Source organism: Protomyctophum parallelum (assembly GCF_964188405.1).
Source record: "Protomyctophum parallelum genome assembly, chromosome: 7".
Taxonomy (NCBI): Eukaryota; Metazoa; Chordata; class Actinopteri; order Myctophiformes; family Myctophidae; genus Protomyctophum; species Protomyctophum parallelum.
The window spans coordinates 2,915,994-2,937,984 of NC_139705.1; positions in this window are offsets into that span (position 1 = coordinate 2,915,994).

Genomic DNA, 21,991 nt, shown 5'->3' on the forward strand with positions numbered 1-21,991 from the left:
TTATTAGTGTGGTTGCCCGAATGGGCAACCAGACTCTAGTAATTGTAACACTTTATACTTATTATTAGTGTGGTTGCCCGAATGGGCAACCAGACTCTTGTAACTGTGACACTTTATTATTATTTTCTCACTGGAGTAGTCTTTATTTTGACGCTTTATACCTCCCACACTGTACGCTGTACGCACTTGAGCCATATGTCAAATTGACCGGAAAAATCGGGAATCGTGTGCTTGTATTTTGTTAAGAGAAATGTTGTATAGTTTAATTGATATGAATTTATTAGTGAATTAAATTTCCCCATTGACATGAATGGGAAAAGGCAAAAATTCACATAAAAGTATTTGTTCCTCGGAGACTGTAATCACTATAGTTACAAAACTTTTAGGGATATTTCAACATTATCCCTAAAATTATTTAACCCTAAAATTTTATCGGTCGGCCTCATGGTGGCGCTATAACAGCCCACTTTACCTTTTGGCTTATAACTCTTGAACCGTAGGTCGTAAAATCAAAATTATTTTTTCCCTGGATTCCTTGGGTCATGACGCATCTCCCCATATAGGCCACGCCCATTTCCGCCATGATAGATTTTCCGCCATTTTGAATTTTGTCCAAAACACACTTTTTGCTTTTCCTCCTACAGATTTTGTCCAAATCTCACAGAAATCGGCACACGTGATCTCTGGACCCATCCAATTAAAACTGAGCCGCAGAATTTTGAAAGTGCGTATCGTTCGGCCGCAATCGTCTTCCGAAGTTAGTAGGAGGGGCCTATATCACAAAAAATGCCATAAATCACGAACGGAATGTCCAATCCATCCCACATTTCAATCACATGTCCGGGGTGGTTCAATCAACCAAGTTCTAAAAGCAATTCCATTTTCATCCATAGGGGGCGCCGCAAATGCGAGAAATGTAACCGTGTGTCGCAAAAACATGAATTTCGGGGGTTAAATCCCCTCCGAATTACTTACGCATGATCTAAGGCGTGACTTGAAATTGTAATTGGCTGGCAATACTAGTGGGAGGGGCATATGTAAGCCACTGCGGCAACCACACTCTGCAATTTTTTTAAATTGCGAATTTTCTAGTGTTATTTGTTAGTGTAGTCTTTATTAGTAGTCTTTATTTTGACGCTTTATACCTCCCACACTGTACGCTGTACGCACTTGAGCCATATGTCAAATTGACCGGAAAAATCGGGAATCGTGTGCTTGTATTTTGTTAAGAGAAATGTTGTATAGTTTAATTGATATGAATTTATTAGTGAATTAAATTTCCCCATTGACATGAATGGGAAAAGGCAAAAATTCACATAAAAGTATTTGTTCGTCGGAGACTGTAATCACTATAGTTACAAAACTTTTAGGGATAATTCAACATTATCCCTAAAATTATTTAACCCTAAAATGTTATCGGTCGGCCTCATGGTGGCGCTATAACAGCCCACTTTACCTTTTGGCTTATAACTCTTGAACCGTAGGTCGTAAAATCAAAATTATTTTTTCCCTGGATTCCTTGGGTCATGACGCATCTCCCCATATAGGCCACGCCCATTTCCGCCATGATAGATTTTCTGCCATTTTGAATTTTGTCCAAAACACACTTTTTGCTTTTCCTCCTACAGATTTTGTCCAAATCTCACAGAAATTGGCACACGTGATCTCTGGACCCATCCAATTAAAACTGAGCCGTTATCGTTCGGCCGTAATCGTCTTCCGAAGTTAGTAGGAGGGGCCTATATCACAAAAAATGCCATAAATCACGAACGGAATGTCCAATCCATCCCAAATTTCAATCACATGTCCGGGGTGGTTCAATCAACCAAGTTCTAAAAGCAATTCCATTTTCATCCATAGGGGGCACCGCAGAAGCGAGAAATGTAACAGTTTGTCGCAAAAACATGAATTTCAGGGGTTAAATCCCCTCCGAATGACTTACGCATGATCTAAGGCGTGACTTGAAATAGTAATTGGCTGGCAATACTAGTGGGAGGGGCATATGTAAGCCACTGCGGCAACCACACTCTGCAATTTTTTAAAATTGCGAATTTTCTAGTGTTATTTGTTAGTGTGGTCTTTATTAGTAGTCTTTATTTTGACGCTTTATACCTCCCACACTGTACGCTGTACGCACTTGAGCCATATGTCAAATTGACCGGAAAAATCGGGAATCGTGTGCTTGTATTTTGTTAAGAGAAATGTTGTATAGTTTAATTGATATGAATTTATTAGTGAATTAAATTTCCCCATTGACATGAATGGGAAAAGGCAAAAATTCACATTCAAGTATTTGTTCCTCGGAGACTGTAATCACTATAGTTACAAAACTTTTAGGGATAATTCAACATTATCCCTAAAATTATTTAACACTAAAATTTTATCGGTCGGCCTCATGGTGGCGCTATAACAGCCCACTTTACCTTTTGGCTTATAACTCTTGAACCGTAGGTCGTAAAATCAAAAAAATGTTTTCCCTGGATTCCTTGGGTCATGACGCATCTCCCCATATAGGCCACGCCCATTTCCGCCATGATAGATTTTCCGCCATTTTGAATTTTGTCCAAAACACACTTTTTGCTTTTCCTCCTACAGATTTCGTCCAAATCTCACAGAAATCGGCACACGTGATCTCTGGACCCATCCAATTAAAACTGAGCCGCAGAATTTTGAAAGTGCGTATCGTTCGGCCGTAATCGTCTTCCGAAGTTAGTAGGAGGGGCCTATATCACAAAAATGCCATAAATCACGAACGGAATGTCCAATCCATCCCAAATTTGAATCACATGTCCGGGGTGGTTCAATCAACCAAGTTCTAAAAGGAATTCCATTTTCATCCATAGGGGGCGCCGCAAATGCGAGAAATGTAACCGTTTGTCGCAAAAACATGAATTTCGGGGGTTAAATCCCCTCCGAATTACTTACGCATGATCTAAGGCGTGACTTGAAATTGTAATTGGCTGGCAATACTAATGGGAGGGGCATATGTAAGCCACTGCGGCAACCACACTCTGCAATTTTTTAAAATTGCGAATTTTCTAGTGTTATTTGTTAGTGTGGTCTTTATTAGTAGTCTTTATTTTGACGCTTTATACCTCCCACACTGTACGCTGTACGCACTTGAGCCATATGTCAAATTGACCGGAAAAATCGGGAATCGTGTGCTTGTATTTTGTTAAGAGAAATGTTGTATAGTTTAATTGATATGAATTTATTAGTGAATAAAATTTCCCCATTGACATGAATGGGAAAAGGCAAAAATTCACATTCAAGTATTTGTTCCTCGGAGACTGTAATCACTACAGTTACAAAACTTTTAGGGATAATTCAACATTATCCCTAAAATTATTTAACACTAAAATGTTATCGGTCGGCCTCATGGTGGCGCTATAACAGCCCACTTTACCTTTTGGCTTATAACTCTTGAACCGTAGGTCGTAAAATCAAAAAAATGTTTTCCCTGGATTCCTTGGGTCATGACGCATCTCCCCATATAGGCCACGCCCATTTCCGCCATGATAGATTTTCCGCCATTTTGAATTTTGTCCAAAACACACTTTTTGCTTTTCCTCCTACAGATTTTGTCCAAATCTCACAGAAATCGGCACACGTGATCTCTGGACCCATCCAATTAAAACTGAGCCGCAGAATTTTGAAAGTGCGTATCGTTCGGCCGCAATCGTCTTCCGAAGTTAGTAGGAGGGGCCTATATCACAAAAAATGCCATAAATCACGAACGGAATGTCCAATCCATCCCAAATTTCAATCACATGTCCGGGGTGGTTCAATCAACCAAGTTCTAAAAGCAATTCCATTTTCATCCATAGGGGGCACCGCAGAAGCGAGAAATGTAACCGTTTGTCGCAAAAACATGAATTTCGGGGGTTAAATCCCCTCCGAATGACTTACGCATGATCTAAGGCGTGACTTGAAATTGTAATTGGCTGGCAATACTAGTGGGAGGGGCATATGTAAGCCACTGCGGCAACCACACTCTGCAATTTTTTTAAATTGCGAATTTTCTAGTTAGTGTGGTTGCCCGAATGGGCAACCAGACTCTTGTAACTGTGACACTTTATTATTATTTTCTCACTGGAGTAGTCTTTATTTTGACGCTTTATACCTCCCACACTGTACGCTGTACGCACTTGAGCCATATGTCAAATTGACCGGAAAAATCGGGAATCGTGTGCTTGTATTTTGTTAAGAGAAATGTTGTATAGTTTAATTGATATGAATTTATTAGTGAATTAAATTTGCCCATTGACATGAATGGGAAAAGGCAAAAATTCACATAAAAGTATTTGTTCCTCGGAGACTGTAATCACTATAGTTACAAAACTTTTAGGGATATTTCAACATTATCACTAAAATTATTTAACCCTAAAATTTTATCGGTCGGCCTCATGGTGGCGCTATAACAGCCCACTTTACCTTTTGGCTTATAACTCTTGAACCGTAGGTCGTAAAATCAAAATTATTTTTTCCCTGGATTCCTTGGGTCATGACGCATCTCCCCATATAGGCCACGCCCATTTCCGCCATGATAGATTTTCCGCCATTTTGAATTCTGTCCAAAACACACTTTTTGCTTTTCCTCCTACAGATTTTGTCCAAATCTCACAGAAATCGGCACACGTGATCTCTGGACCCATCCAATTAAAACTGAGCCGCAGAATTTTGAAAGTGCGTATCGTTCGGCCGCAATCGTCTTCCGAAGTTAGTAGGAGGGGCCTATATCACAAAAATGCCATAAATCACGAACGGAATGTCCAATCCATCCCAAATTTCAATCACATGTCCGGGGTGGTTCAATCAACCAAGTTCTAAAAGCAATTCCATTTTCATCCATAGGGGGCGCCGCAGAAGCGAGAAATGTAACCGTTTGTCGCAAAAACATGAATTTCGGGTGTTAAATCCCCTCCGAATTACTTACGCATGATCTAAGGCGTGACTTGAAATTGTAATTGGCTGGCAATACTAGTGGGAGGGGCATATGTAAGCCACTGCGGCAACCACACTCTGCAATTTTTTTAAATTGCGAATTTTCTAGTTAGTGTGGTTGCCTGAAGGCAACCATACTATTGTTTTTGTGACCTTTTATTATTATTATTTATGTTTTTATTATAGATAAACTTTATTTTGACGCATTATACCTCCCACAGTTTTTGTCGCATGCACTCGAGCCATATGTCAAAACGACGGGCTACATCGGGAATCGTGTGCGTGTATTGGGATAAGACATTTGTTGGATAGTTTAATTGATATGAATGAATTAGTGCATTAAATTTCCCCATAGACATGAATGGGAAAATGCAAAAACTCACTTTCAAGTATTTTTTCCTCTGAGACCGTAAGGGCTATACTTACAAGACTTGGAGGAGAGATTCATAATAATTACTAAAATTAATTACCTTAGAAGTATAACGTTCTGCCTCATGGTGGCGCTATAACAGCCAACTTTACCTTTTGGGGTATAACTCTTGAACCGTAGGTCGTAAAATCAAAAATATTTTTTCCCTGGATTCCTTGGGTCATGACGCATCTCCCCATATAGGCCACGCCCATTTGCGTCTAGATAGATTTCCCGCCATTTTGAATTTTGTTCAAAACACACTTTTTGCTCCTCCTCCTACAGATTTTGTCCAAATCTCACAAAAGTCGGTACACATGATCTCCGGACCTATCCGATTAAAACAGCACAGTCAGAATTTAGATCATCTGTATCGTTCGGCCGTAATCGTCTTCCGAAGTTAGTGGGAGGGGCCTATTTTACAAAACATGCCACAATTCACGCACGGAATGTCCGATCCATCCCAAATATGAATCACATGTCGAGGGTGGCTTAATCAACGCAGAGCCAAAAGCGATTCCATTTTCGACGGGTGCGATGTAGGCAACCACACTTTGCAATTTCCCAGAATTGCCTCTTTCTAGTTATTTTTTCACTGGAGTAGTCTTTATTTTGACGCTTTATACCTCCCACACTGTACGCTGTACGCACTTGAGCCATATGTCAAATTGACCGGAAAAATCGGGAATCGTGTGCTTGTATTTTGTTAAGAGAAATGTTGTATAGTTTAATTGATATGAATTTATTAGTGAATTAAATTTCCCCATTGACATGAATGGGAAAAGGCAAAAATTCACATAAAAGTATTTGTTCGTCGGAGACTGTAATCACTATAGTTAAAAAACTTTTAGGGATAATTCAACATTATGCCTAAAATTATTTAACCCTAAAATTGTATCGGTCGGCCTCATGATGGCGCTATAACAGCCCACTTTACCTTTTGGCTTATAACTCTTGAACCGTAGGTCGTAAAATCAAAATTATTTTTTCCCTGGATTCCTTGGGTCATGACGCATCTCCCCATATAGGCCACGCCCATTTCCGCCATGATAGATTTTCCGCCATTTTGAATTTTGTCCAAAACACACTTTTTGCTTTTCCTCCTACAGATTTCGTTCAAATCTCACAGAAATCGGCACACGTGATCTCTGGACCCATCCAATTAAAACTGAGCCGCAGAATTTTGAAAGTGCGTATCGTTCAGCCGTAATCGTCTTCCGAAGTTAGTAGGAGGGGCCTATATCACAAAAAATGCCATAAATCACGAACGGAATGTCCAATCCATCCCAAATTTCAATCACAGGTCCGGGGTGGTTCAATCAACCAAGTTCTAAAAGCAATTCCATTTTCATCCATAGGGGGCGCCGCAAATGCGATAAATGTAACCGTTTGTCGCAAAAACATGAATTTCGGGGGTTAAATCCCCTCCGAATTACTTACGCATGATCTAAGGCGTGACTTGAAATTGTAATTGGCTGGCAATACTAGTGGGAGGGGCATATGTAAGCCACTGCGGCAACCACACTCTGCAATTTTTTTAAATTGCGAATTTTCTAGTTAGTGTGGTTGCCCGAATGGGCAACCAGACTCTTGTAACTGTGACACTTTATTATTATTTTCTCACTGGAGTAGTCTTTATTTTGACGCTTTATACCTCCCACACTGTACGCTGTACGCACTTGAGCCATATGTCAAATTGACCGGAAAAATCGGGAATCGTGTGCTTGTATTTTGTTAAGAGAAATGTTGTATAGTTTAATTGATATGAATTTATTAGTGAATTAAATTTCCCCATTGACATGAATGGGAAAAGGCAAAAATTCACATAAAAGTATTTGTTCCTCGGAGACTGTAATCACTATAGTTACAAAACTTTTAGGGATAATTCAACATTATCACTAAAATTATTTAACACTAAAATTTTATCGGTCGGCCTCATGGTGGCGCTATAACAGCCCACTTTACCTTTTGGCTTATAACTCTTGAACCGTAGGTCGTAAAATCAAAATTATTTTTTCCCTGGATTCCTTGGGTCATGACGCATCTCCCCATATAGGCCACGCCCATTTCCGCCATGATAGATTTTCCGCCATTTTGAATTCTGTCCAAAACACACTTTTTGCTTTTCCTCCTACAGATTTCGTTCAAATCTCACAGAAATCGGCACACGTGATCTCTGGACCCATCCAATTAAAACTGAGCCGCAGAATTTTGAAAGTGCGTATCGTTCGGCCGTAATCGTCTTCCGAAGTTAGTAGGAGGGGCCTATATCACAAAAAATGCCATAAATCACGAACGGAATGTCCAATCCATCCCAAATTTCAATCACAGGTCCGGGGTGGTTCAATCAACCAAGTTCTAAAAGCAATTCCATTTTCATCCATAGGGGGCGCCGCAAATGCGAGAAATGTAACCGTTTGTCGCAAAAACATGAATTTCGGGGGTTAAATCCCCTCCGAATTACTTACGCATGATCTAAGGCGTGACTTGAAATTGTAATTGGCTGGCAATACTAGTGGGAGGGGCATATGTAAGCCACTGCGGCAACCACACTCTGCAATTTTTTAAAATTGCGAATTTTCTAGTGTTATTTGTTAGCGTGGTCTTTATTAGTAGTCTTTATTTTGACGCTTTATACCTCCCACACTGTACGCTGTACGCACTTGAGCCATATGTCAAATTGACCGGAAAAATCGGGAATCGTGTGCTTGTATTTTGTTAAGAGAAATGTTGTATAGTTTAATTGATATGAATTTATTAGTGAATTAAATTTCCCCATTGACATGAATGGGAAAAGGCAAAAAATCACATTCAAGTATTTTTTCCTCGGAGACTGTAATCACTATAGTTACAAAACTTTTAGGGATATTTCTTAATTATCACTAAAATTAATTAAAATTATAATTTTATAGGTCGGCCTCATGGTGGCGCTATAACAGCCCACTTTACCTTTTGGCTTATAACTCTTGAACCGTAGGTCGTAAAATCAAAATTATTTTTTCCCTGGATTCCTTGGGTCATGACGCATCTCCCCATATAGGCCACGCCCATTTCCGCCATGATGGATTTTCCGCCATTTTGAATTTTGTCCAAAACAAACTTTTTGCTTTTCCTCCTACATATTTTGTCCAAATCTCACAGAAATCGGCACACATGATCTCTGGACATATCCGATTAAAACACCAGATGCAGAATTTTGGTAGTGCGTATCGTTCGGCCGTAATCGTCTTCCGAAGTTAGTAGGAGGGGCCTATATCACAAAAATGCCATAAATCACGAACGGAATGTCCAATCCATCCCAAATTTGAATCACATGTCCGGGGTGGTTCAATCAACCGAGTTCTAAAAGCAATTCCATTGTCATCCATAGGGGGCGCCGCAAATGCGAGAAATGTAACCGTTTGTCGCAAAAACATGAATTTCGGGGGTCAAATCCCCTCCGAATGACTTACGCATGATCTAAGGCGTGACTTGAAATTGTAATTGGCTGGCAATATTAGTGGGAGGGGCATATGTAAGCCACTGCGGCAACCACACTCTGCAATTTTTTAAAATTGCGAATTTTCTAGTGTTATTTGTTAGTGTAGTCTTTATTAGTAGTCTTTATTTTGACGCTTTATACCTCCCACACTGTACGCTGTACGCACTTGAGCCATATGTCAAATTGACCGGAAAAATCGGGAATCGTGTGCTTGTATTTTGTTAAGAGAAATGTTGTATAGTTTAATTGATATGAATTTATTAGTGAATTAAATTTCCCCATTGACATGAATGGGAAAAGGCAAAAATTCACATAAAAGTATTTGTTCGTCGGAGACTGTAATCACTATAGTTACAAAACTTTTAGGGATAATTCAACATTATCCCTAAAATTATTTAACCCTAAAATGTTATCGGTCGGCCTCATGGTGGCGCTATAACAGCCCACTTTACCTTTTGGCTTATAACTCTTGAACCGTAGGTCGTAAAATCAAAATTATTTTTTCCCTGGATTCCTTGGGTCATGACGCATCTCCCCATATAGGCCACGCCCATTTCCGCCATGATAGATTTTCTGCCATTTTGAATTTTGTCCAAAACACACTTTTTGCTTTTCCTCCTACAGATTTTGTCCAAATCTCACAGAAATTGGCACACGTGATCTCTGGACCCATCCAATTAAAACTGAGCCGTTATCGTTCGGCCGTAATCGTCTTCCGAAGTTAGTAGGAGGGGCCTATATCACAAAAAATGCCATAAATCACGAACGGAATGTCCAATCCATCCCAAATTTCAATCACATGTCCGGGGTGGTTCAATCAACCAAGTTCTAAAAGCAATTCCATTTTCATCCATAGGGGGCACCGCAGAAGCGAGAAATGTAACAGTTTGTCGCAAAAACATGAATTTCAGGGGTTAAATCCCCTCCGAATGACTTACGCATGATCTAAGGCGTGACTTGAAATAGTAATTGGCTGGCAATACTAGTGGGAGGGGCATATGTAAGCCACTGCGGCAACCACACTCTGCAATTTTTTAAAATTGCGAATTTTCTAGTGTTATTTGTTAGTGTGGTCTTTATTAGTAGTCTTTATTTTGACGCTTTATACCTCCCACACTGTACGCTGTACGCACTTGAGCCATATGTCAAATTGACCGGAAAAATCGGGAATCGTGTGCTTGTATTTTGTTAAGAGAAATGTTGTATAGTTTAATTGATATGAATTTATTAGTGAATTAAATTTCCCCATTGACATGAATGGGAAAAGGCAAAAATTCACATTCAAGTATTTGTTCCTCGGAGACTGTAATCACTATAGTTACAAAACTTTTAGGGATAATTCAACATTATCCCTAAAATTATTTAACACTAAAATTTTATCGGTCGGCCTCATGGTGGCGCTATAACAGCCCACTTTACCTTTTGGCTTATAACTCTTGAACCGTAGGTCGTAAAATCAAAAAAATGTTTTCCCTGGATTCCTTGGGTCATGACGCATCTCCCCATATAGGCCACGCCCATTTCCGCCATGATAGATTTTCCGCCATTTTGAATTTTGTCCAAAACACACTTTTTGCTTTTCCTCCTACAGATTTCGTCCAAATCTCACAGAAATCGGCACACGTGATCTCTGGACCCATCCAATTAAAACTGAGCCGCAGAATTTTGAAAGTGCGTATCGTTCGGCCGTAATCGTCTTCCGAAGTTAGTAGGAGGGGCCTATATCACAAAAATGCCATAAATCACGAACGGAATGTCCAATCCATCCCAAATTTGAATCACATGTCCGGGGTGGTTCAATCAACCAAGTTCTAAAAGGAATTCCATTTTCATCCATAGGGGGCGCCGCAAATGCGAGAAATGTAACCGTTTGTCGCAAAAACATGAATTTCGGGGGTTAAATCCCCTCCGAATTACTTACGCATGATCTAAGGCGTGACTTGAAATTGTAATTGGCTGGCAATACTAATGGGAGGGGCATATGTAAGCCACTGCGGCAACCACACTCTGCAATTTTTTAAAATTGCGAATTTTCTAGTGTTATTTGTTAGTGTGGTCTTTATTAGTAGTCTTTATTTTGACGCTTTATACCTCCCACACTGTACGCTGTACGCACTTGAGCCATATGTCAAATTGACCGGAAAAATCGGGAATCGTGTGCTTGTATTTTGTTAAGAGAAATGTTGTATAGTTTAATTGATATGAATTTATTAGTGAATAAAATTTCCCCATTGACATGAATGGGAAAAGGCAAAAATTCACATTCAAGTATTTGTTCCTCGGAGACTGTAATCACTACAGTTACAAAACTTTTAGGGATAATTCAACATTATCCCTAAAATTATTTAACACTAAAATGTTATCGGTCGGCCTCATGGTGGCGCTATAACAGCCCACTTTACCTTTTGGCTTATAACTCTTGAACCGTAGGTCGTAAAATCAAAAAAATGTTTTCCCTGGATTCCTTGGGTCATGACGCATCTCCCCATATAGGCCACGCCCATTTCCGCCATGATAGATTTTCCGCCATTTTGAATTTTGTCCAAAACACACTTTTTGCTTTTCCTCCTACAGATTTTGTCCAAATCTCACAGAAATCGGCACACGTGATCTCTGGACCCATCCAATTAAAACTGAGCCGCAGAATTTTGAAAGTGCGTATCGTTCGGCCGCAATCGTCTTCCGAAGTTAGTAGGAGGGGCCTATATCACAAAAAATGCCATAAATCACGAACGGAATGTCCAATCCATCCCAAATTTCAATCACATGTCCGGGGTGGTTCAATCAACCAAGTTCTAAAAGCAATTCCATTTTCATCCATAGGGGGCACCGCAGAAGCGAGAAATGTAACCGTTTGTCGCAAAAACATGAATTTCGGGGGTTAAATCCCCTCCGAATGACTTACGCATGATCTAAGGCGTGACTTGAAATTGTAATTGGCTGGCAATACTAGTGGGAGGGGCATATGTAAGCCACTGCGGCAACCACACTCTGCAATTTTTTTAAATTGCGAATTTTCTAGTTAGTGTGGTTGCCCGAATGGGCAACCAGACTCTTGTAACTGTGACACTTTATTATTATTTTCTCACTGGAGTAGTCTTTATTTTGACGCTTTATACCTCCCACACTGTACGCTGTACGCACTTGAGCCATATGTCAAATTGACCGGAAAAATCGGGAATCGTGTGCTTGTATTTTGTTAAGAGAAATGTTGTATAGTTTAATTGATATGAATTTATTAGTGAATTAAATTTGCCCATTGACATGAATGGGAAAAGGCAAAAATTCACATAAAAGTATTTGTTCCTCGGAGACTGTAATCACTATAGTTACAAAACTTTTAGGGATATTTCAACATTATCACTAAAATTATTTAACCCTAAAATTTTATCGGTCGGCCTCATGGTGGCGCTATAACAGCCCACTTTACCTTTTGGCTTATAACTCTTGAACCGTAGGTCGTAAAATCAAAATTATTTTTTCCCTGGATTCCTTGGGTCATGACGCATCTCCCCATATAGGCCACGCCCATTTCCGCCATGATAGATTTTCCGCCATTTTGAATTCTGTCCAAAACACACTTTTTGCTTTTCCTCCTACAGATTTTGTCCAAATCTCACAGAAATCGGCACACGTGATCTCTGGACCCATCCAATTAAAACTGAGCCGCAGAATTTTGAAAGTGCGTATCGTTCGGCCGCAATCGTCTTCCGAAGTTAGTAGGAGGGGCCTATATCACAAAAATGCCATAAATCACGAACGGAATGTCCAATCCATCCCAAATTTCAATCACATGTCCGGGGTGGTTCAATCAACCAAGTTCTAAAAGCAATTCCATTTTCATCCATAGGGGGCGCCGCAGAAGCGAGAAATGTAACCGTTTGTCGCAAAAACATGAATTTCGGGTGTTAAATCCCCTCCGAATTACTTACGCATGATCTAAGGCGTGACTTGAAATTGTAATTGGCTGGCAATACTAGTGGGAGGGGCATATGTAAGCCACTGCGGCAACCACACTCTGCAATTTTTTTAAATTGCGAATTTTCTAGTTATTTTTTCACTGGAGTAGTCTTTATTTTGACGCTTTATACCTCCCACACTGTACGCTGTACGCACTTGAGCCATATGTCAAATTGACCGGAAAAATCGGGAATCGTGTGCTTGTATTTTGTTAAGAGAAATGTTGTATAGTTTAATTGATATGAATTTATTAGTGAATTAAATTTCCCCATTGACATGAATGGGAAAAGGCAAAAATTCACATAAAAGTATTTGTTCGTCGGAGACTGTAATCACTATAGTTAAAAAACTTTTAGGGATAATTCAACATTATGCCTAAAATTATTTAACCCTAAAATTGTATCGGTCGGCCTCATGATGGCGCTATAACAGCCCACTTTACCTTTTGGCTTATAACTCTTGAACCGTAGGTCGTAAAATCAAAATTATTTTTTCCCTGGATTCCTTGGGTCATGACGCATCTCCCCATATAGGCCACGCCCATTTCCGCCATGATAGATTTTCCGCCATTTTGAATTTTGTCCAAAACACACTTTTTGCTTTTCCTCCTACAGATTTCGTTCAAATCTCACAGAAATCGGCACACGTGATCTCTGGACCCATCCAATTAAAACTGAGCCGCAGAATTTTGAAAGTGCGTATCGTTCAGCCGTAATCGTCTTCCGAAGTTAGTAGGAGGGGCCTATATCACAAAAAATGCCATAAATCACGAACGGAATGTCCAATCCATCCCAAATTTCAATCACAGGTCCGGGGTGGTTCAATCAACCAAGTTCTAAAAGCAATTCCATTTTCATCCATAGGGGGCGCCGCAAATGCGATAAATGTAACCGTTTGTCGCAAAAACATGAATTTCGGGGGTTAAATCCCCTCCGAATTACTTACGCATGATCTAAGGCGTGACTTGAAATTGTAATTGGCTGGCAATACTAGTGGGAGGGGCATATGTAAGCCACTGCGGCAACCACACTCTGCAATTTTTTTAAATTGCGAATTTTCTAGTGTTATTAGTGTGGTTGCCCGAATGGGCAACCAGACTCTTGTAACTGTGACACTTTATTATTAGTGTGGTTGCCTGAAGGCAACCATACTATTGTTTTTGTGACCTTTTATTTTTGTTATTATTATAGATAAACTTTATTTTGACGCATTATACCTCCCACAGTTTTTGTCGCACGCACTCGAGCCATATGTCAAAACGACGGGCTACATCGGGAATCGTGTGCGTGTATTGGGATAAGACATTTGTTGGATAGTTTAATTGATATGAATTAATTAGTGCATTAAATTTCCCCATAGACATGAATGGGAAAATGCAAAAACTCACTTTCAAGTATTTTTTCCTCTGAGACCGTAAGGGCTATACTTACAAGACTTGGAGGAGAGATTCATAATAATTACTAAAATTAATTACCTTAGAAGTATAACGTTCTGCCTCATGGTGGCGCTATAACAGCCAACTTTACCTTTTGGGGTATAACTCTTGAACCGTAGGTCGTAAAATCAAAAATATTTTTTCCCTGGATTCCTTGGGTCATGACGCATCTCCCCATATAGGCCCCGCCCATTTGCGTCTAGATAGATTTCCCGCCATTTTGAATTTTGTTCAAAACACACTTTTTGCTCCTCCTCCTACAGATTTTGTCCAAATCTCACAAAAATCGGTACACATGATCTCCGGACCTATCCGATTAAAACAGCACAGTCAGAATTTAGATATTCTGTATCGTTCGGCCGTAATCGTCTTCCGAAGTTAGTGGGAGGGGCCTATTTGACAAAACATGCCACAATTCACGCACGGAATGTCCGATCCATCCCAAATCTGAATCACATGTCGAGGGTGGCTTAATCAACGCAGAGACGAAAGCGATTCCATTTTCGTCGGGTGCGATGTGGGCAACCACACTTTGCAATTTCCCAGAATTGCCTCTTTCTAGTTATTTTCTCACTGGAGTAGTCTTTATTTTGACGCTTTATACCTCCCACACTGTACGCTGTACGCACTTGAGCCATATGTCAAATTGACCGGAAAAATCGGGAATCGTGTGCTTGTATTTTGTTAAGAGAAATGTTGTATAGTTTAATTGATATGAATTTATTAGTGAATTAAATTTCCCCATTGACATGAATGGGAAAAGGCAAAAATTCACATAAAAGTATTTGTTCCTCGGAGACTGTAATCACTATAGTTACAAAACTTTTAGGGATATTTCAACATTATCACTAAAATTATTTAACCCTAAAATTTTATCGGTCGGCCTCATGGTGGCGCTATAACAGCCCACTTTACCTTTTGGCTTATAACTCTTGAACCGTAGGTCGTAAAATCAAAATTATTTTTTCCCTGGATTCCTTGGGTCATGACGCATCTCCCCATATAGGCCACGCCCATTTCCGCCATGATAGATTTTCCGCCATTTTGAATTCTGTCCAAAACACACTTTTTGCTTTTCCTCCTACAGATTTTGTCCAAATCTCACAGAAATCGGCACACGTGATCTCTGGACCCATCCAATTAAAACTGAGCCGCAGAATTTTGAAAGTGCGTATCGTTCGGCCGTAATCGTCTTCCGAAGTTAGTAGGAGGGGCCTATATCACAAAAAATGCCATAAATCACGAACGGAATGTCCAATCCATCCCAAATTTCAATCACATGTCCGGGGTGGTTCAATCAACCAAGTTCTAAAAGCAATTCCATTTTCATCCATAGGGGGCGCCGCAAATGCGAGAAATGTAACCGTTTGTCGCAAAAACATGAATTTCGGGGGTTAAATCCCCTCCGAATTACTTACGCATGATCTAAGGCGTGACTTGAAATTGTAATTGGCTGGCAATACTAGTGGGAGGGGCATATGTAAGCCACTGCGGCAACCACACTCTGCAATTTTTTTAAATTGCGAATTTTCTAGTTTGTTAGTGTAGTCTTTATTAGTAGTCTTTATTTTGACGCTTTATACCTCCCACACTGTACGCTGTACGCACTTGAGCCATATGTCAAATTGACCGGAAAAATCGGGAATCGTGTGCTTGTATTTTGTTAAGAGAAATGTTGTATAGTTTAATTGATATGAATTTATTAGTGAATTAAATTTCCCCATTGACATGAATGGGAAAAGGCAAAAATTCACATTCAAGTATTTGTTCCTCGGAGACTGTAATCACTATAGTTACAAAACTTTTAGGGATAATTCAACATTATCCCTAAAATTATTTAACCCTAAAATTTTATCGGTCGGCCTCATGGTGGCGCTATAACAGCCCACTTTACCTTTTGGCTTATAACTCTTGAACCGTAGGTCGTAAAATCAGAATTATTTTTTCCCTGTATTCCTTGGGTCATGACGCATCTCCCCATATAGGCCACGCCCATTTCCGCCATGATAGATTTTCCGCCATTTTGAATTTTGTCCAAAACACACTTTTTGCTTTTCCTCCTACAGATTTCGTTCAAATCTCACAGAAATCGGCACACGTGATCTCTGGACCCATCCAATTAAAACTGAGCCGCAGAATTTTGAAAGTGCGTATCGTTCGGCCGTAATCGTCTTCCGAAGTTAGTAGGAGGGGCCTATATCACAAAAAATGCCATAAATCACGAACGGAATGTCCAATCCATCCCAAATTTCAATCACAGGTCCGGGGTGGTTCAATCAACCAAGTTCTAAAAGCAATTCCATTTTCATCCATAGGGGGCGCCGCAAATGCGAGAAATGTAACCGTTTGTCGCAAAAACATGAATTTCGGGGGTTAAATCCCCTCCGAATTACCTATGCATGATCTAAGGCGTGACTTGAAATTGTAATTGGCTGGCAATACTAGTGGGAGGGGCATATGTAAGCCACTGCGGCAACCACACTCTGCAATTTTTTTAAATTGCGAATTTTCTAGTTAGTGTGGTTGCCCGAATGGGCAACCAGACTCTTGTAACTGTGACACTTTATTAGTGTGGTTGCCCGAATGGGCAACCAGACTCTTGTAACTGTGACACTTTATTATTATTTTCTCACTGGAGTAGTCTTTATTTTGACGCTTTATACCTCCCACACTGTACGCTGTACGCACTTGAGCCATATGTCAAATTGACCGGAAAAATCGGGAATCGTGTGCTTGTATTTTGTTAAGAGAAATGTTGTATAGTTTAATTGATATGAATTTATTAGTGAATTAAATTTCCCCATTGACATGAATGGGAAAAGGCAAAAATTCACATAAAAGTATTTGTTCCTCGGAGACTGTAATCACTATAGTTACAAAACTTTTAGGGATATTTCAACATTATCACTAAAATTATTTAACCCTAAAATTTTATCGGTCGGCCTCATGGTGGCGCTATAACAGCCCACTTTACCTTTTGGCTTATAACTCTTGAACCGTAGGTCGTAAAATCAAAATTATTTTTTCCCTGGATTCCTTGGGTCATGACGCATCTCCCCATATAGGCCACGCCCATTTCCGCCATGATAGATTTTCCGCCATTTTGAATTTTGTCCAAAACACACTTTTTGCTTTTCCTCCTACAGATTTTGTCCAAATCTCACAGAAATCGGCACACGTGATCTCTGGACCCATCCAATTAAAACTGAGCCGCAGAATTTTGAAAGTGCGTATCGTTCGGCCGTAATCGTCTTCCGAAGTTAGTAGGAGGGGCCTATATCACAAAAAATGCCATAAATCACGAACGGAATGTCCAATCCATCCCAAATTTCAATCACATGTCCGGGGTGGTTCAATCAACCAAGTTCTAAAAGCAATTCCATTTTCATCCATAGGGGGCGCCGCAAATGCGAGAAATGTAACCGTTTGTCGCAAAAACATGAATTTCGGGGGTTAAATCCCCTCCGAATTACTTACGCATGATCTAAGGCGTGACTTGAAATTGTAATTGGCTGGCAATACTAGTGGGAGGGGCATATGTAAGCCACTGCGGCAACCACACTCTGCAATTTTTTTAAATTGCGAATTTTCTAGTGTTATTTGTTAGTGTGGTCTTTATTAGTAGTCTTTATTTTGACGCTTTATACCTCCCACACTGTACGCTGTACGCACTTGAGCCATATGTCAAATTGACCGGAAAAATCGGGAATCGTGTGCTTGTATTTTGTTAAGAGAAATGTTGTATAGTTTAATTGATATGAATTTATTAGTGAATTAAATGTCCCCATTGACATGAATGGGAAAAGGCAAAAATTCACATTCAAGTATTTGTTCCTCGGAGACTGTAATCACTATAGTTACAAAACTTTTAGGGATAATTCAACATTATCCCTAAAATTATTTAACCCTAAAATTGTATCGGTCGGCCTCATGGTGGCGCTATAACAGCCCACTTTACCTTTTGGCTTATAACTCTTGAACCGTAGGTCGTAAAATCAAAAATATTTTTTCCCTGGATTCCTTGGGTCATGACGCATCTCCCCATATAGGCCACGCCCATTTCCGCCATGATAGATTTTCCGCCATTTTGAATTTTGTCCAAAACACACTTTTTGCTTTTCCTCCTACAGATTTTGTCCAAATCTCACAGAAATCGGCACACGTGATCTCTGGACCCATCCAATTAAAACTGAGCCGCAGAATTTTGAAAGTGCGTATCGTTCGGCCGCAATCGTCTTCCGAAGTTAGTAGGAGGGGCCTATATCACAAAAAATGCCATAAATCACGAACGGAATGTCCAATCCATCCCAAATTTCAATCACATGTCCGGGGTGGTTCAATCAACCAAGTTCTAAAAGCGAGAAATGTAACCGTTTGTCGCAAAAAAATGAATTTCGGGGGTTAAATCCCCTCCGAATTACTTACGCATGATCTAAGGCGTGACTTGAAATTGTAATTGGGGCTGGCAATACTAGTGGGAGGGGCATATGTAAGCCACTGCGGCAACCACACTCTGCAATTTTTTTAAATTGCGAATTTTCTAGTGTTATTTGTTAGTGTGGTCTTTATTAGTAGTCTTTATTTTGACGCTTTATACCTCCCACACTGTACGCTGTACGCACTTGAGCCATATGTCAAATTGACCGGAAAAATCGGGAATCGTGTGCTTGTATTTTGTTAAGAGAAATGTTGTATAGTTTAATTGATATGAATTTATTAGTGAATTAAATGTCCCCATTGACATGAATGGGAAAAGGCAAAAATTCACATAAAAGTATTTGTTCCTCGGAGACTGTAATCACTATAGTTACAAAACTTTTAGGGATAATTCAACATTATCCCTAAAATTATTTAACACTAAAATTTTATCGGTCGGCCTCATGGTGGCGCTATAACAGCCCACTTTACCTTTTGGCTTATAACTCTTGAACCGTAGGTCGTAAAATCAAAAAAATGTTTTCCCTGGATTCCTTGGGTCATGACGCATCTCCCCATATAGGCCACGCCCATTTCCGCCATGATAGATTTTCCGCCATTTTGAATTTTGTCCAAAACACACTTTTTGCTTTTCCTCCTACAGATTTTGTCCAAATCTCACAGAAATCGGCACACGTGATCTCTGGACCCATCCAATTAAAACTGAGCCGCAGAATTTTGAAAGTGCGTATCGTTCGGCCGTAATCGTCTTCCGAAGTTAGTAGGAGGGGCCTATATCACAAAAAATGCCATAAATCACGAACGGAATGTCCAATCCATCCCAAATTTCAATCACATGTCCGGGGTGGTTCAATCAACCAAGTTCTAAAAGCAGTGGGAGGGGCATATGTAAGCCACTGCGGCAACCACACTCTGCAATTTTTTTAAATTGCGAATTTTCTAGTTTGTTAGTGTGGTCTTTATTAGTAGTCTTTATTTTGACGCTTTATACCTCCCACACTGTACGCTGTACGCACTTGAGCCATATGTCAAATTGACCGGAAAAATCGGGAATCGTGTGCTTGTATTTTGTTAAGAGAAATGTTGTATAGTTTAATTGATATGAATTTATTAGTGAATTAAATTTCCCCATTGACATGAATGGGAAAAGGCAAAAATTCACATTCAAGTATTTGTTCCTCGGAGACTGTAATCACTATAGTTACAAAACTTTTAGGGATAATTTAACATTATCCCTAAAATTATTTAACACTAAAATTTTATCGGTCGGCCTCATGGTGGCGCTATAACAGCCCACTTTACCTTTTGGCTTATAACTCTTGAACCGTAGGTCGTAAAATCAAAAAAATGTTTTCCCTGGATTCCTTGGGTCATGACCCATCTCCCCATATAGGCCACGCCCATTTCCGCCATGATAGATTTTCCGCCATTTTGAATTTTGTCCAAAACACACTTTTTGCTTTTCCTCCTACAGATTTCGTCCAAATCTCACAGAAATCGGCACACGTGATCTCTGGACCCATCCAATTAAAACTGAACCGCAGAATTTTGAAAGTGCGTATCGTTCGGCCGTAATCGTCTTCCGAAGTTAGTAGGAGGGGCCTATATCACAAAAAATGCCATAAATCACGAACGGAATGTCCAATCCATCCCAAATTTCAATCACATGTCCGGGGTGGTACAATCAACCAAGTTCTAAAAGCAATTCAATTTTCATCCATAGGGGGCGCCGCAAATGCGAGAAATGTAACCGTTTGTCGCAAAAACATGAATTTCGGGGGTTAAATCCCCTCCGAATTACTTACGCATGATCTAAGGCGTGACTTGAAATTGTAATTGGCTGGCAATACTAGTGGGAGGGGCATATGTAAGCCACTGCGGCAACCACACTCTGCAATTTTTTTAAATTGCGAATTTTCTAGTTATTTTCTCACTGGAGTAGTCTTTATTTTGACGCTTTATACCTCCCACACTGTACGCTGTACGCACTTGAGCCATATGTCAAATTGACCGGAAAAATCGGGAATCGTGTGCTTGTATTTTGTTAAGAGAAATGTTGTATAGTTTAATTGATATGAATTTATTAGTGAATTAAATGTCCCCATTGACATGAATGGGAAAAGGCAAAAATTCACATAAAAGTATTTGTTCGTCGGAGACTGTAATCACTATAGTTACAAAACTTTTAGGGATAATTCAACATTATCCCTAAAATTATTTAACCCTAAAATTTTATCGGTCGGCCTCATGGTGGCGCTATAACAGCCCACTTTACCTTTTGGCTTATAACTCTTGAACCGTAGGTCGTAAAATCAAAATCATTTTTTCCCTGGATTCCTTGGGTCATGACGCATCTCCCCATATAGGCCACGCCCATTTCCGCCATGATAGATTTTCCGCCATTTTGAATTCTGTCCAAAACACACTTTTTGCTTTTCCTCCTACAGATTTCGTCCAAATCTCACATAAATCGGCACACGTGATCTCTGGACCCATCCGATTAAAACTGAGCCGCAGAATTTTGAAAGTGCGTATCGTTCGGCCGTAATCGTCTTCCGAAGTTAGTAGGAGGGGCCTATATCACAAAAAATGCCATAAATCACGAACGGAATGTCCAATCCATCCCAAATTTCAATCACAGGTCCGGGGTGGTTCAATCAACCAAGTTCTAAAAGCAATTCCATTTTCATCCATAGGGGGCGCCGCAAATGCGAGAAATGTAACCGTTTGTCGCAAAAACATGAATTTCGGGGGTTAAATCCCCTCCGAATTACTTACGCATGATCTAAGGCGTGACTTGAAATTGTAATTGGCTGGCAATACTAGTGGGAGGGGCATATGTAAGCCACTGCGGCAACCACACTCTGCAATTTTTTTAAATTGCGAATTTTCTAGTTATTTTTTCACTGGAGTAGTCTTTATTTTGACGCTTTATACCTCCCACACTGTACGCTGTACGCACTTGAGCCATATGTCAAATTGACCGGAAAAATCGGGAATCGTGTGCTTGTATTTTGTTAAGAGAAATGTTGTATAGTTTAATTGATATGAATTTATTAGTGAATTAAATTTCCCCATTGACATGAATGGGAAAAGGCAAAAATTCACATAAAAGTATTTGTTCGTCGGATACTGTAATCACTATAGTTACAAAACTTTTAGGGATAATTCAACATTATCCCTAAAATTATTTAACCCTAAAATTTTATCGGTCGGCCTCATGGTGGCGCTATAACAGCCCACTTTACCTTTTGGCTTATAACTCTTGAACCGTAGGTCGTAAAATCAAAATTATTTTTTCCCTGGATTCCTTGGGTCATGACGC